Source organism: Rousettus aegyptiacus, unplaced genomic scaffold (assembly GCF_014176215.1).
Source record: "Rousettus aegyptiacus isolate mRouAeg1 unplaced genomic scaffold, mRouAeg1.p scaffold_m13_p_6, whole genome shotgun sequence".
In the NCBI taxonomy this organism is placed as follows: Eukaryota; Metazoa; Chordata; class Mammalia; order Chiroptera; family Pteropodidae; genus Rousettus; species Rousettus aegyptiacus.
This window is the reverse complement of record NW_023416309.1, coordinates 89671506-89685879: the sequence shown is the minus strand read 5'-3', so window position 1 is coordinate 89685879 and position 14374 is coordinate 89671506. Positions and strand designations below refer to the sequence as shown.

General features: G+C 52.7%; 1 protein-coding gene across 7 annotated transcripts in view; it reads left to right on the top strand.

Moving 5' to 3' along the window:
* Positions 1-14374, top strand: part of MSI2 (musashi RNA binding protein 2) — a 375244-nt gene that overhangs the window by 298726 nt on the left and 62144 nt on the right. The gene's annotated exons all lie outside the window — the stretch shown is intronic.

The following is a 14374-nucleotide window of genomic DNA, read 5'->3' as shown; positions in this document are numbered from 1 at the left end:
TTTTGGGTGGCCAGCAGAGCCTCCATCTCCAAGAGAAGAGGGAAGGCAAATTTGTGTTTCGATCGCTGCTGTAACTTTGATATTCTCTTCCTTTAATTAGAACATTTCTTGCCCCTGAAACATACATTCAGAAACTCTTCGCATATTGGTCTGATATGTGTTCACTGACTTTAAATTCAATAATAGAGCTTTTAGTGCAGATAAGATCAAAGCGATCTGCTTAGCATGTGATGCTACAGGCCTGATTCAATATTTGACTTGCTAATTTTTTCCCAGGGCACTAAAATAATAGTATTGGTATTGTTCCTAGCTGTCACATGCATCTTAAATGAAAATAGTGTTTCTTTGCCAACTGCAGGTTGGAGGCGTCGGCTCAGGTGTTAAAATGGTGCAGGGGAGATAAGCGTGGGGGAGTAACGCAGGTGCCCCCATGGGCTTTCTCTGCCGCTCCAGGCTCGGTGCCTTCCAGTTGGCGCTTCTGTTTCAGTGGGTTACTACTTGCTATTTTTAAAACTAGGGAGACGGGGGCTTAAAAGGAAACCTGCCTCCAGTGTCCAGATGCCTTGTTCGTCCTAGCCAGGTGTGCTCTTGACAGACTGTACTGAGGGCCGCCCGGGCGGTGGGGAGTGGAAGAGCCGAGAGCACTGGCAGACACCATTCCTGTCCTGCCAGGACGGGACGGTTCGTCGGGAAGGCCCGGTGTACACTGCCCGGAGACAGGCTGTGTGCTGTGTGCTACTTTGAATGCATGTGTGCAGCCCTTCACCATTGATGGCTTTGAAATGAGCCTGAGACACGAGTGGGAAAGGGCTTTATGCTCCTTGCCATTCTAGTGGGGAAACTGAGGCCCAGGGGGTATGCCCCGGAGCTTATTGGCTGTCAGATGAACTAGACAGACAGTTGTTTGAGCTTAGGGTTGAGAGAATGAATCCCCAGATGACCCAGGGGGTGATCAGAAAGTAGAGCTTCAGCCCCACAAAGGTAACTCATGGGCTGGCTCGAAGCCAGAGAGGTGTGTAGTCGTTGTCCCCGGTCATTTCACATCTTCTTAGCCATCCAGGTGGAGGCTGACTACGGCACGTGAGGCTAATTTCAGTTATAGTGTAAGAGTTTTTATTTCCTTTCGAATCCGGGGCTGGTACTTGTTCTTTAAGAGAATAAGGCAAAAATGGAAGTGGACAAGGGGAAGGGGTGAGGACGGAGTGGCTGGGATCACAGACAAGGTTTGGAGGTGTCACCGTAGGCGTCTGGCCCAGGCCCACCAGATCCCAGCTCTACGGGAGAATTCGGAGGTGCTGGGATCAGGCATCAGTGCATCACCTCCCTCAGCTCCGGTGTAACGGGGCCTGCGATGACCGCCTCACGGGGCCACTGCACCGGGGGGAGACACCACGAGCAAAGGCACCTGCGCAGGGTCTGGCTTGATACGCGTGGCTCCTGCCGCCGTCCATCATCCTCAAAGGACTTCTTCGGCGAGCTCTCGCCCTCTGAAGAGTGTTGGGAGAGGAGTCTGAATCCCGAATTGCTGTGGATTCTGTGATACAGGCCCAAAGAAAAGGAAATGAATTTAAACTGTGCGATGGACAGAATTCAAATGAGAGATCAGAAAGACTCTGAGAACGCGGAGACTGCCAAGCAGGAACACAGGCGGCTGTGAGAACGTCCGGGGGAGTGTTTTGTAAACTGGACTGCGCTGCGAAGCTATAAAGACCCATCTCCTGGAACCCCCGCAGCCTCTCTGGGAGTTCGGCAGGAACGGAGAGCTGCGCTGTCCCCCCCACCCCCACCCCCCAAACATGCCTGGAGCTACCATTTTCTCCTAGTCACAGCTGAGAAAGGGCTCACCACTGGTGAGTCACAAAGACAGGACTTGAATCCAGGTCTTCTGATTCTTAATCCAGTGCTCCTAGGCCGGGCACTCAGTAGGCTGGATAATTGTAGCAGGAATAAGGATTAGATGAGGGACCACGTGACCATCAGGCACAGCATACTTTTCAGAGCCATTTCCCACCTGGTGAATATCCTGGGCATTTTTAAAAATGAGGGCCCGTCTCCACCATCCGAGAGAACCAGCAGCAGGCGTGAGTGCTTCTCAGGAAGCTGGGATCACGCGAACCCTGACTCCCTCCCCGTAGAGGCCTGCGTGAAGGAGGTCACCTGCAGGGTGCTGGCGGGGGGATGGCCAGAAAGACCCCACATGGCACCCTCCCACACAGAGATCTCATGCACAGCTAACGTTCCCGAGTGTTCACTGCGTGCCCTGCCAGGCACTGGCTTTATGCACCTCTTCTCAGGTGATTATCACACCCAGTTTAGTATAGATGCTAATTATTATTCCCATTTTACTGATGAGCAAAGTGAGGCAGAGAAAGGAGGGCCACAGGGTCACAGGGCCACAGGGTCAACAAGTGGCAACACCAGATTTCAAACCCCAAAAGCTAACGTCCAGAGCTCACATTTGTACCTAGGAGACTATTCCCCCTCTCAGGCTGAAAGGGACTTTAAAGGTCATCTAACTGGTCTACAGCCTTCCAAGGCCACTGACTGACCCGTCTATCAGCCACGTGGCCCATGTGGTTCCACATCCTCCTAAAAGAGGGGCAGAGGAGACAGGCTCACTCAGGGCCCAGTTCCCAGCCGGGGAGAAGGGCCAAGCTTGGGGTGCAAGGGGGTGCCTGTCAGCCACAGTGGGGCTCCAGGCAGGTGAGTGAGGGACATCGGGAGCAGCTGGCCACCACCCCAGCTCAGGGCCCAACCCATGAGAGCCGAGGTTCAGCCCTTTCCTCCATCTCGGCCCAGATCAGAGTGAGGCACACGCACAGCTCTTTCTCAGTAAACACACATGTGCACATGCAGAGCCACCTGGTGACCCCTCAGAGAGGGACACCTCCGGCCACGGGCCACGGCCACTCTGTGAGCCCAGGCACAGGCGCCGCTAATAACGCCCCCCGCCGTGCGCCCCTGATTGAAGCAGGCTCCGAGCAGCAGGGGCACTTGCTTGATTAGCGCCAGCACAGCCTCCCGGCGGGCGAGGCAGCCGCAGGGAGGGAGGCGAGCTCGACAAAGACCTGCTCTGGGCTCCTCGGGGGCCTGTCTCAGTCCCCACCTCAGATGGAGCTGGGGGGCGACGCCAGCCTTGCCGGGCGAGAACTTGGAGTACAACCGGAGAGGAGGCCTGGCGAGGGCACCTTGGGTGGAGCCGGCGCTCCCACCTCTGATTCAACAAAAGGATAGTGGCTTTTCCCGGGCAGCCTGGTGGTGCTTTACAGGCACGTGAGTCTCCTTCTGTCCTGAGGTAGGGGCCGTTGTTCCGTTTCGTAGAGGGTGACATGAGCTCAGGGTGGTGAAGGGACTTCCGCAGTCCACAGTTCTAAGCGGCAGAGCTAGGATTTGAACTTGTGTCGTTCTGGCTCCAGCCTTGTGTTTCCCCCTACATCCTGCTGCCAACGTAGGCAAACCTCATCACTGAAAACTCTGCATCGGTTTGACTGGCAAATGCAAGGAAGAGTTTTTATTTGCTTCCTACGTAGATTACGACAGGGTTTCTTTAAACAGCTCTTCTTTGTGTTCCTATACGATATTCTGATTTATGAAAGTGCTGAGCAGTTTGCAAGGTTGTTAGTAATACAGAGTTTCAGGCCCCACCCCAGACCTACCAGATCAGTTCTGCATTTTGACAAATATCCAGTGACTTGTGTGTGTATTAAAGTCTGAGAAGCACAGGACAAGGACCGCTGTTCATAAGAGAGAACGCGGGAGTTGTGGGTCATAAATCGTCCATCCAGTGTCAGAAGGAAGGGACCTGGGATGAGGGAACTGAGGCTCTAAGAGCGTGGAGCCAGATGAGTCACATAGCACAGTCCTCCAGGCCAGACGGGTGCTCTCGGCACCGCCCCCACTTCCCGTGGTCAGAGAGCCCAGGTCTGCTCCCCGAGGAGGCTCTTGGTGCAGGACTCCCCCACGCAGGCATGTGCCCTTGCCCTCTGAGGTGGGCCTTGAGCTTTGATTATAGATGTGTGGGCGCAGCCACTGGGGTGAAGAACCGGATCCTCCAAGTGATGTGCAAATGCCCTAGTTGGGACCTGCTGGGTCATTTAGAGGCGCCCAGGACTTTGGCACATGTGCATCTGAGCGCGAATCCCAGACCCACCGCTGGTTATCCTGACTGGAAAGTACCCCCCCCCCCGCCCCCGTCTGCACCTGTTTCCCCCTCTGCAAGATGGGAAGGATGATCTCTGCCCTTTGCAGCTTACAGAAAGCTCTGGTTCCTGGCCCAGGCTGCCTTGGCCTGCTCTGTTGTAGGGTATAGATTCCAACAGCCTTGAAAAAATCAGCCCTCTAGAAAACCTTCTTGGTAACCAAGTTTCCTCCATTTAGCCTAAAGCTAGGAGATAATAAACTTTTTGTAGTAAAGGGACAGATAGTGAACATTTTAGGCTTTGAGGGCTCTACAGCTGGTCACAACTACTCAGCTCTGCCATCACAGTGCAAAGCAGCCACCGTAGCTGTGGCCATGTTCAAGCAAAACCTTATTGACAAAAACAAGCAGCAGCTGGTTTTGGCCCATGGGTTCTAGCTTCTGACCCCCAGCCAAACCAGTGTAGCTCAGAGCAGGTGAGGTCTGCTTATCTCGGGGGCCCAAGGAAAAAGCTTTTAGCCAAGAGGTCACCCAGGTGCACTATTGAGTCAGCTTTTTTCTAGTCAGAGGCAGATTGTGGGGGTGGGGGGTGCTCCAAACAGATGCTGGGGTTTAGAATACCAGCCTGTGGAAAGTACTGGTGCCTTTGTTCTCTGAGGGGGTCCCAAGCACTGAGCAGGTGGGAAGTAAAGGAATGGCCAGTGTGGTGTGCTGTCTACCCGAGAGGCCTTCCTAGCAAAAGGTGTCACAAACCCCCACTGCCAGCAGCCCCACAGTGCTACCCGTCACTCTGCTTTGTGACCTTGGGTAAGTTCGCTTCTGTGTTCCCATCTCTGTAAGTCAGGTGGTGATGGCACCTGCCGCAGAGAGGGCTGGGACTTAGGACTTGCGAGGGTTTTTACCGGGCTGTCGCATGCTCTATCCAAGTGACAGGTCTTTTTACTATTATTGTCGTCATCACTGTCGTTATTCTTAGAACCGTTTTATTGAACAAATGTGTCACTATAAGGTGGGGTAGGCCTGGACGGATTACAAGTCAGTAAGATGCAGGTACGTGTCTCCGGGGCATAGAGGGTATGTGAGGTGAGCACTCTTGATGCTGTAGCCGGGAGGTGGTCCCAAGGAGGCGAGAAGGTGCACATCCTGCAGAGCGGAGCAGAAGGGACCCAACAGATGTGATTTCCTAGGTCGCAGGGAAGCTGACTCAGGCCCTTCAGCTGAATCATCCTTGGAGGAGGTTCTGAAAATCCTCTTCTAAGAGCAAAGCCTGGTGAGATAGCAGGTCTTCCGCCCAGGGCATCCTGGGGGATAAACGCTGGAACGGGGCCTTCTGGGTGGGGTCGGGCAGGAGGATGAGAGAGAGCCAGCGTTCTGCCTTGGCCTCTGGGACTCAGGGCTGCAGTGCTGGGCCAGGTGATCTACGGAGGCCCCGGGCAAGGGTGGGCATGGGGCACTGCTACCTGGCAGGGTGCCCCAGTGACTGGGCACCCGTCCCCTCCCTCAGGCTGCTGCTCCTCAGCCCAACTGAGAGCTGGATCGGGAACCAGCCCGAAAGTGGAGGGGGGGCGGGGCGGATAATGTGGGTGGAATTAACCAGGCTTCTGTGTTCACCATCCTATTTGTAGCATCATTCTCACTCGTAAGCTAATTTTAGCCATCCATCCTGCTTCTGTTACCATTTATAAAATGAGAATGTCAAATGCAATATTAAACAAGCAGGATGAAGGGGAAAAAAAAGAAAAAGGAAATGCCAGAGAGGCACTTAATAAATGAATCTAGTGTTCGCATGGGGAGGGAGAGGCCCACGTCCCTCGTCACACACGAGCACACACACGTTGTCTGTGCACACTCGTTTGTGTACTGGTTCTGTCAGTGTGGGCAGAGGGATTTATGTCTTGGGGGAGATGAGGACAGAGGTGGGGAAGCCAGGCTGGATGGTGGGGGTAAATGTTTGTTGTTTTTTAGGCGGAAATAATGTGCCCCGCGGGGAGGTGGCCTCCCAGTCGTCTGAGCTCTGGCTTGTTTGCCCTTCATCTGTCCTCTGGTGAGGTCACTGCAGTGGGGCGGTTGCAAGTGCGGAGCAGCCTTCTCGATGTCTAGGGGACCCTCACCTCTGGGCTTTTCCACATGTGCCGCCCCCTGCATCCCCTACGCTCACTCACAGGAGGGGGCCCAGAGACCGCAGGAACAGCCTGCTCCCTCCCTCTGTACCCCTTCTCTGGGGCCTGTTCTTCCCTTGACTTTGCTCTTCTGCAATTTGCCTCACACTCCGGGGAGATGCAAGCTAATGCTCAAGCCACCCCTTTCTTCTCCTCTTTTAAACAGAGAAATTACGTTAGGCCCCTTCTGTTCGGGGCCTGCGGCAAAGCCCGCCCCGGGCTGGGGGAAGCACCCGGCCTGGTGGCAGAATCTGGGCACCTGCCGGAGGCTGAGGTTTCTTTTCACTTTGAAACGTCCTTGCAGGTTCCCAGAAAGGAAAAGGAGAACAGCTGTTGCTGCCACCATCAGCTTTTTCCCCAAATGGTACAGCCTGCACAGCTCCCTTTGCGCACCTTGCTGATGAAAGCAGGAAGATGAGGTCCTACCTGGCCGGCAGGTGGGGGAGGAGAGGGAGAGAGTCAGCGGCCGCATGCCCAGAGTCTGGCGGGGTGGCAGCCGCTTTCTCCTCTCTGCTCCCCAGTCAGAGATTTTCATCAGCACAGCTGCAGACTGGCTTTATCGCCTTCAGAGATGCTCCCTGTGGAGGAGAGTAAGGTGTGACCCAACCTACTTTATCCAACGCCAGCACTTAAAGGATTAGCTCATTTGATTTATTAGTTCAGTGCAGCCTGTGGGGTAGGCACTCTGTTAACGTTTTATGGATGAGAATATTGAGGCACAGAAAAGTCAGGAGCAGCGAGTTGAAGCTAGGACCCTTAGCCTCTAGGCTGGACTGCAGAGGATGGGACAAGACCCCTGCCCTCGGATCAGGCGGCATGGGAGGCTGCAGTCTCTGGGCCACGTGTCTTAGATGGTGCTGGGGTCCAGTTCCTCGCCCAGACACTGAGCACACCTCCAAGGGAGAACCTCATCTTAATGAATTCATCTGTGTCCACACCCAGCCCCTTCCTGCTAAATCAGACGTGCTAACAGTATTGGTTACGACCTCCTTCACTTGGCCATCGCTGATTTTAATAAAACACTGAGCAGAGGAAACAATGTTTGAAATTCATTCTGGAAGTGTTGGGGAAAGTAATTCTGGAACTAGGGCTGAGGATGGCTTTGCGAAAGGAATAGCATCTGAGTGGGCCTTGAAGGCCAGCCGGAGGGCGGTACAGAAGGGCTGTGAGGACAGGACCCGAGTGGCCCGAGGCCCAGAGGTGGGAACAGGGCTTCGAAGTGGGGGACCTAGGATTGAATCCTGGCGGTCATTATCTGCTTCGTAACCTCGGACAAATCATTCTTCGGTGCCTCAGTTTCCTTTCGTATCGTAACTAATTAGGCCAACTCGGAGGAAATGAGGAGTTGATTCATGAGGGTGTCGAGGACAGTGAACATTCTCAGAGGACTTCTGTGTGCCAGGAACTGCGCTTGGCGTACATTACACACGTATGTCATTATGTACAGGTACTGTACGTTACATGTGCATACGCACACGTGCACTCACACGTACGAGCATGCCGTGACCATGCCTAGCCTATGGGGAGTGTTTGATACACGTTGTGTTCCTTCTGGCTGGAGTAATCCTGCCGGTGAGGGGGATGGAGTCAGGACGATATGTCCTTCAGGGCTCTCAGTGCTTCCCTCAGATGGTCCAGGCTGTTTCTGGCGAGCATGTGTCCCTCGAAGGTAGATGTTTCCGCTGGCTGCCGTCACCCGCCTAAGCTGACATTCCATTTTGGTTGGCACAGTAACCCCTCTTCCATAGACTTCATTGGGGGTCCCATATCTGTGAGGACCTTTTTGCAGTGGAACAAGTTATCAACTACAAGTGGGCCCTCTGGTGCTTGGCCACATGCCGCTCCCTGTCTTTAAGGACAGTGCCTGATTAAGATTCCTGGGGAAGGGAGGAGGGAGGGGACAGAGCACAGAACTCCCTTCTGCTCACTTCCCAGAATCGACAGTGCCCAGCTGAGAGGCCCCTCTGAGTTAGCAGAGGGCAGAAGGGCTGGCGCTGGTGAGGGTCAGGTATGACCCTTCCCCTCGCCTCCCCCCGCCCGCCCTGCTGGAGTCAAGAGCCAGGTCTTCCCAGTGCCGCCACCAGGATTTCCGGGGTGTGATCGCTACCACTGCCCATGGCAGAGTCTCAGGCCCGGCCCTCACCCAGCCATGCCGCTCAGGCTGATTAGGACTCCATCCTGCCTCTGCCTGTGGATAAGTAGAGTGACTCAGTAGAATGGAAACCTTGGAATGGACCTTAGAACCAAGAAGAGGTGATCAGACTCTCCGAAGGCCACTGGGAGAGTGATGCCCGCGGGTCCCTTTCGTGTGTGAGCTCCACATGGAGAAGAGCCTGGGGCCTGCCTTCCGGCTCCCAGGCCCTCTCGCAGGCCTCTCGCCTCTCCTGGGTGGGTTATTTTTGTGCTTTTCATCCTGCACCTTGGTACGTACGCATCGGCCTCTTTCTTCAACTCTCGTTCAACATCTGTCTCGAGCAGGCCCGGCTTCCGGGCCGTGCGCCCTGAGCAGCTGTGCAGCCCCTGCACCCAGGTCCTCGCTGGTTTGACGCTCTGCCGATACGATCCCAGAACTCTCAGCGATGTCGCCCAAAGGGCCCCTCGTCTTCGTTTCGCAGCATTCTGCATGTTCTCTAGCACATTCTGTAGCCAGCCATGCTCTTGAGGACAGCGGAGACCCGGCTCCTCCCCATGGAGCCATTTGGGTTTGTCTTTGAGGGAAGGGCCTCTCTGAATCTGGGTTATAATCTGTAAGAGCCCGTGAAGGGTCCTGCCCTCCTGGAGTGTTCAGAAAGGCTTGTGACTGCCGGAGAGGACAAGAGGAACTAGTGGGCAGGAGGAAGAAAAGCAGGGGCCATGGGATGGCACAGGCCGAGCGGGGAGCCGCATGTGGTTTCTGGGGTGCAGCTCACCCTTCCTGCCTTACTGGAGAGATCTGGGAAGCTGTGGGCTCCAGGCAGACCCGCGAATCTTTACACTGGAGGGTCATCTCCCCTTCCCTTTGTCTCCCTGGAAGGCGCTCAGGACCCAACAGTCAGAGGAGATGATCACCTTGGGGCTTCGGAGAAGCGGTTCTGGCCTGGAATCTCCCAGAACCTGGCTGAGGAGGAGCAGCAGCTGCAGTCAGAGGAGGAGCTGGTCTCGGGGCACGTCCAGGTCAGGCCTCTCTGTCTTTCAGGAGGCTCCACAGAAGGACCTTGCCCACCGTAAAAGCCACTGCCCTGCTACCCGCCTACCCCTCTGTTCGCCTCCCTCCCTACTGACCAGATAATTTAGGTTGATCTCTGGGCAGCTGTGGATTTTATCCTTTAAATAGTCCTCTCTCCACGGAGGAGTAAATCGTTTCTAGCATGGCCTGTTCGGAGTGAGAAGGGAAACTGCAAACACTGGCCTCTTCAGGCCACACAGAGTTTCCTTGTCCTGGGCTTATAAATCAAGGCCACAGGCACAGGGCTTCGGTTTCCTCCGACCAAGGTGGGGTCTGGTTTCCCTCCCAGCCCTGGGGGCGTGCTGACTGAGGCCATTTGTGTAGACTCTGGGAAAGAACAAAAGCCTTTTCACTTCCCAGACCTTGGCATCCTCCTCAGACTGCCAGCCTCTTCCTCTTCCAAAAGGTGCCCTGCAGGGAGCTTGCCTGAGCAAGGGCCACGGGCCAGCAGGGTGAGGACAAGCACTCAGAGCGCTGCAGGGAAGCTGTCCCCACAGAAGTCTCAGCACCTTCTCTGAAAGCTGGATGCCAAGAGTTTCCCCCTAGGGTATGGCACGGGCCCTTGCTCCCTGGCATGGGCCATGGCGTCAGGTGGACCTGGGCTCAAGCCTAGCACTGCCATGCGTGGACTGTGTCTGCAGATATAGGCGGGGCTTCTGCCGGCCCTGGACCTCAGCTTCCTGCTCTGTAAGATGGATAGAGAGCGATAAAAGGCATCATTGGAGCCACCGACAAAATAGAAATATAGAAGGTAGATATAAGGCATTGTATCAATGTCGAACGCCCTGAGGCTGATTACTATACTGTGGTTATGTAAGAAAACACCTCTATGTTTAGGAAATGCATACCTTAATATATGCAGCTCCCTTTCAAATGGTTCAGGAAAAAAGAAGTCACCAATTTAGATCTAGACCTAAACCTAGACATAGAGAGTATACAAATGATAATGCATAAGTGACAAACTCTTAGCAACAGGTGACTGTGGGTAAAGGGTGTACAGGTATTCTTTTTGCTATTCTTGCAACTTTTCCATAAGTTTGAAGTTATTTCTAAAGAAAAAGTTAGAAACACCATTGCCGAATTGCTTGGGACTCTGATTGGAAGTAGGCATTCACATCGGGCTCCGATTCGTCCTCTGAAAGGAACGTCCTTAAGAGGGTTTTGCTAGGTCGTTCTTCTGAACCCATAACTATGTGGCTGCGAGGAAGCCATACCCTCTTTTCCAAGGCAAGTTTGCCCAGCAAAGCAGCATATTTAGAGAGTGAAATTTCACAGGCAGTCCCGTCTGCCTTTGGTATCAGCCCCTGGTGTGGAGAGCTGCTCCTTGGCTTTGCCAGCTGTGAAACTTAGAAATGGGAGACCTCGTCTTCCGGTTGTGAGACACTGGTCACAAGTATCCTCTGAGGCTTCTTAACAAGCACAATTCCAAATGGCATTTCCTGCTAAATCTCTCGTCCCTCCAACCACACTGCTTCTCGCAGGTGCCATTTGAAACGGTAGCAATGGCAGCCGTGGTGAGAAGCTGCTGAGATGAGATCTGAGATGTTGGTTGAGTCTCACGGACCAAGACGTGGAGACGTTCCATCCTCAGACTCTGCCCCCGCCCGAGGCTGCCCTAGAGAGAGCACTTTGGTATGAGTGGTGGGGAGCATTTATTATACATGGAGGTCTTGGTGGTGGTGCTGATACAGATAGAGTGAAGATCTGATCACCAGGAGAACCACCTCTGTTTTGCTTCTGTTGACTTGAGGAGCCACACGAGCCTCTCCCGTGCCTTCCTTGTGCCCTACAGTAAAGGCAGCCGTCGGTGCCCACTGCCCCAAGAACCCAGCTAGCCAGACACCGAGGGTGGGAAGGATGCTTCCCACTGTCCTGTCTCCTCATTGATCTCTTGTGGTCCATAGTCTCTAAAGACGGCCCCTGCGATCTGTGCCTCCCAGTGCTCATGCCCTTGTGTGTTCTCCACCCACACCAGATCTAGGCTGGCCGGTGTAACAGTAGAACGTGATGGAAGTAACAGCGTGACTCCCAAGGCTCTAAGAAGCCTTGCAGCTTCTGCCTTGGTGTCTTAGAAGGCTTGTGCTTGGGGCTCAGCCCCTTGGGACTCTGCCACCACATTGTGAGAAGACCAAGTGCTATGGAGAAGCCATGAGTGGTTCCCCACCCCCACCCCATGGACAGTCCCAATTAAACTCACATCATCTGCCTGCTGTGTGAGTGAAGCCATCTTGGACCCCCAGCCAAGTCCAGGCTTTCTCTGGCTCCTGCCCCAGCGCCTATCTGACCACAAATACATGAGAGACCAACCGCAAGCAAGAACCCTGCTAAGCCCCGTTAACTTGCAGAACCATGAGGAAGAATGACAAATTGTTGCTCAAAGCCACTAAGTTTGGAGGTAGCTTGTTGCACAGCAGTAGATAACTGGGACATGGTATGTGGATAGATGACCAAAGTGTGTGACTTTGGCTGTGGAGATAGGCTGGGTTTTCCCTGTTTTGATTCTGACTATAATTCAGGCTGTTTATGCCAAGTTCTCTAGTTTGCACAGAGTCTGATGGGAGGATAGCAGGGGTTGAGGGGTGACCCAAATGTAGTCTGTCTAACCCAAAAGGCTCCCAAGGCTGACAGGCCCCGAAGTGACAAGGGGCAGGTTGACATATGACTGTTCGCCTTAATGTTAATGTTAGGAGAATATGAACCTATTCTTTTCAATGGAACGAGGGCTCTCGGGGGTGGAAGCCTGCCCTGTTTGTCTTTGCGTCCCCCACAGCACTTGCCAGGCACATTGAGTTCCTCAGCACCGTTGACATAAGCTGAGTCTCCTTGACCATGACGAACATATAATTCGATCCATGCTCTGTATTGAACTTCACCGAGGGACCAGGGAAGGTATGGACTGACCCTGATCCCTGCTCTGAGAACTAGCAGTCTGGTGCGAGAGACAAGGTGTCTAGTCTGACAGGTGAAGGACATAGTTTTATCCTCAGTAAGCTCCTGACCCACTGCAAGGACTCGGGGTACAAGTAGAGAACAGCAATGCCTCTTTCCCCTTTTCAGTGTTTTCCATAAGGAGTTCGGGAGCTGGGTGGGCAGGCTGTCTGTCTGGTCCTGAGAAATCTCTCCAGAAGCCTTCGGTGCAGGCCAGGCCAGGCTCCCCGGTGCAACACAAGTGCCCAGGACATGCCGGGGTCCCCCAGAGCGTGTGCATGCCATGGCCCCTGGCCTTGTGGAGCACTCGGCGTTGACACAGTGGTGGTGGTGGACAGAACCCACAGAGTCAGTGCTGCCCAAAACAGCACCAGCAAAGACAGAGCAGAATTAAACAGAGCTGCCAGCCCTGCTCAGTGAGAGGAAGAGTAGGTGGTTTTGTTTAAAATGTTCCCATTACAGTCAGTTAACCTTTATGTTCCCTAAATGAAAATTGTATAAACCTGAAATTTTCGTTGATCAGGTTGCCTAGGAACAGGCAGCAGGTTTTCATAAGACAATGCAATAGATTGTCACCGATAGGGCTATTAGAAAGTGAGCTGGTTAGCGGTATTATACTGGATCCCGGTGTTATTGTTAGGTTGGTAATTATCTGTCTGCCTCTGCACAGCACACACATCTTCCCAGGCTCGGGCAGGCTCTTGCAAATGAGGTGTCTCAGCCTGCGTCTGAGTCCTGGGGGTGGGGGTCCGGAGTCCAGGAGCTAATTGTCACCCCTAGGCTTACGGGAGAAATCTTAAAGACCCAATTCTGATGAACTTATTTCTGTTTAATCGCCTCCCACCACACACACTTGCAACAGTAATATTCAAAGCAGAAAACTTGGGAAATAAACAACAACAACAACAACAACAACAAAATGTACAATAGAAGTTAAAGAACAAAGTCACTCTAAGACCACTTTGCTGTGTCTTTTCCTATTTTTTCCCTCTGTGGAATATCCCCTCATTCATTTTTCACAAAGTCGCTGTAATTTCCTTTTTCCCTGCTTGCAGTTAAGCTGGCCACCGTCCTGGTTTGTCTGGGACTGAGGGTTTCCCGATACCAGAGCACGTCATTATCAGCCTGCCTTTCTGTAGCTGTGTGGCTTTCGGTCAGCTTGGATGACATCCAGCCAACCAGCTCCCTGTTCTTGGACTTTTAGGGTATTCCCTTTTATTTCATGATAATTAACGCATAGACAATGCAAAAGATTGTCACCGATAGGGCTATTAGAAAGAATCCTCATCCATATGTCCTTGCAGAATGAATTCCTGTGAGTAGGATTTATTAGGTCAAAGGATGTGTGCATGTATGGTTTCTGATATTTTGTCAGGTTGCCCTCCGGTGTCCGCCCCTGCTGCCCACTCTCTCAGGGACTCGACGTCAAATTACACCTTTCATCACGGCCAGTCTGATGAGTGAAAGATATGTCTCATTTTGGGATGCAGGCTTCTTTATTTAGCCATTCGTAAATTGCCCATTTGTGTCCTTTACCCATTTCTCTTTTGGGGGGTGCGCATCTCTTTCCTTTTAATCTAGAAGAACTCAGTATTAAGCATATCAGTCATGAATGTTGAACCATTTTATCCATTTTTTTAAAAGCACGCATGGTTATCATTCTTTAAAGAACAAGATTAATACCTGTTATCTGGTATCTTTGAAGAAAGAGGAGTTAATATTTGAGGTAATTAAAGTTTCCCCCTAGCCTTAAGCACTAAAATATTTTTTAATTAAAAATATTTGGGATGAGAGTATCTCTGAAATGGACAACCCATATAGGTCCCTTTTAAAACAAAATATACTGCACACAATTTAACTTTTTCTTCATATCGCAGACCCGCAGTGAACAATGGTAGTTTTCTGTGACAGTGATACCCTTAGCAGCTGTTGAGCTACATGGAA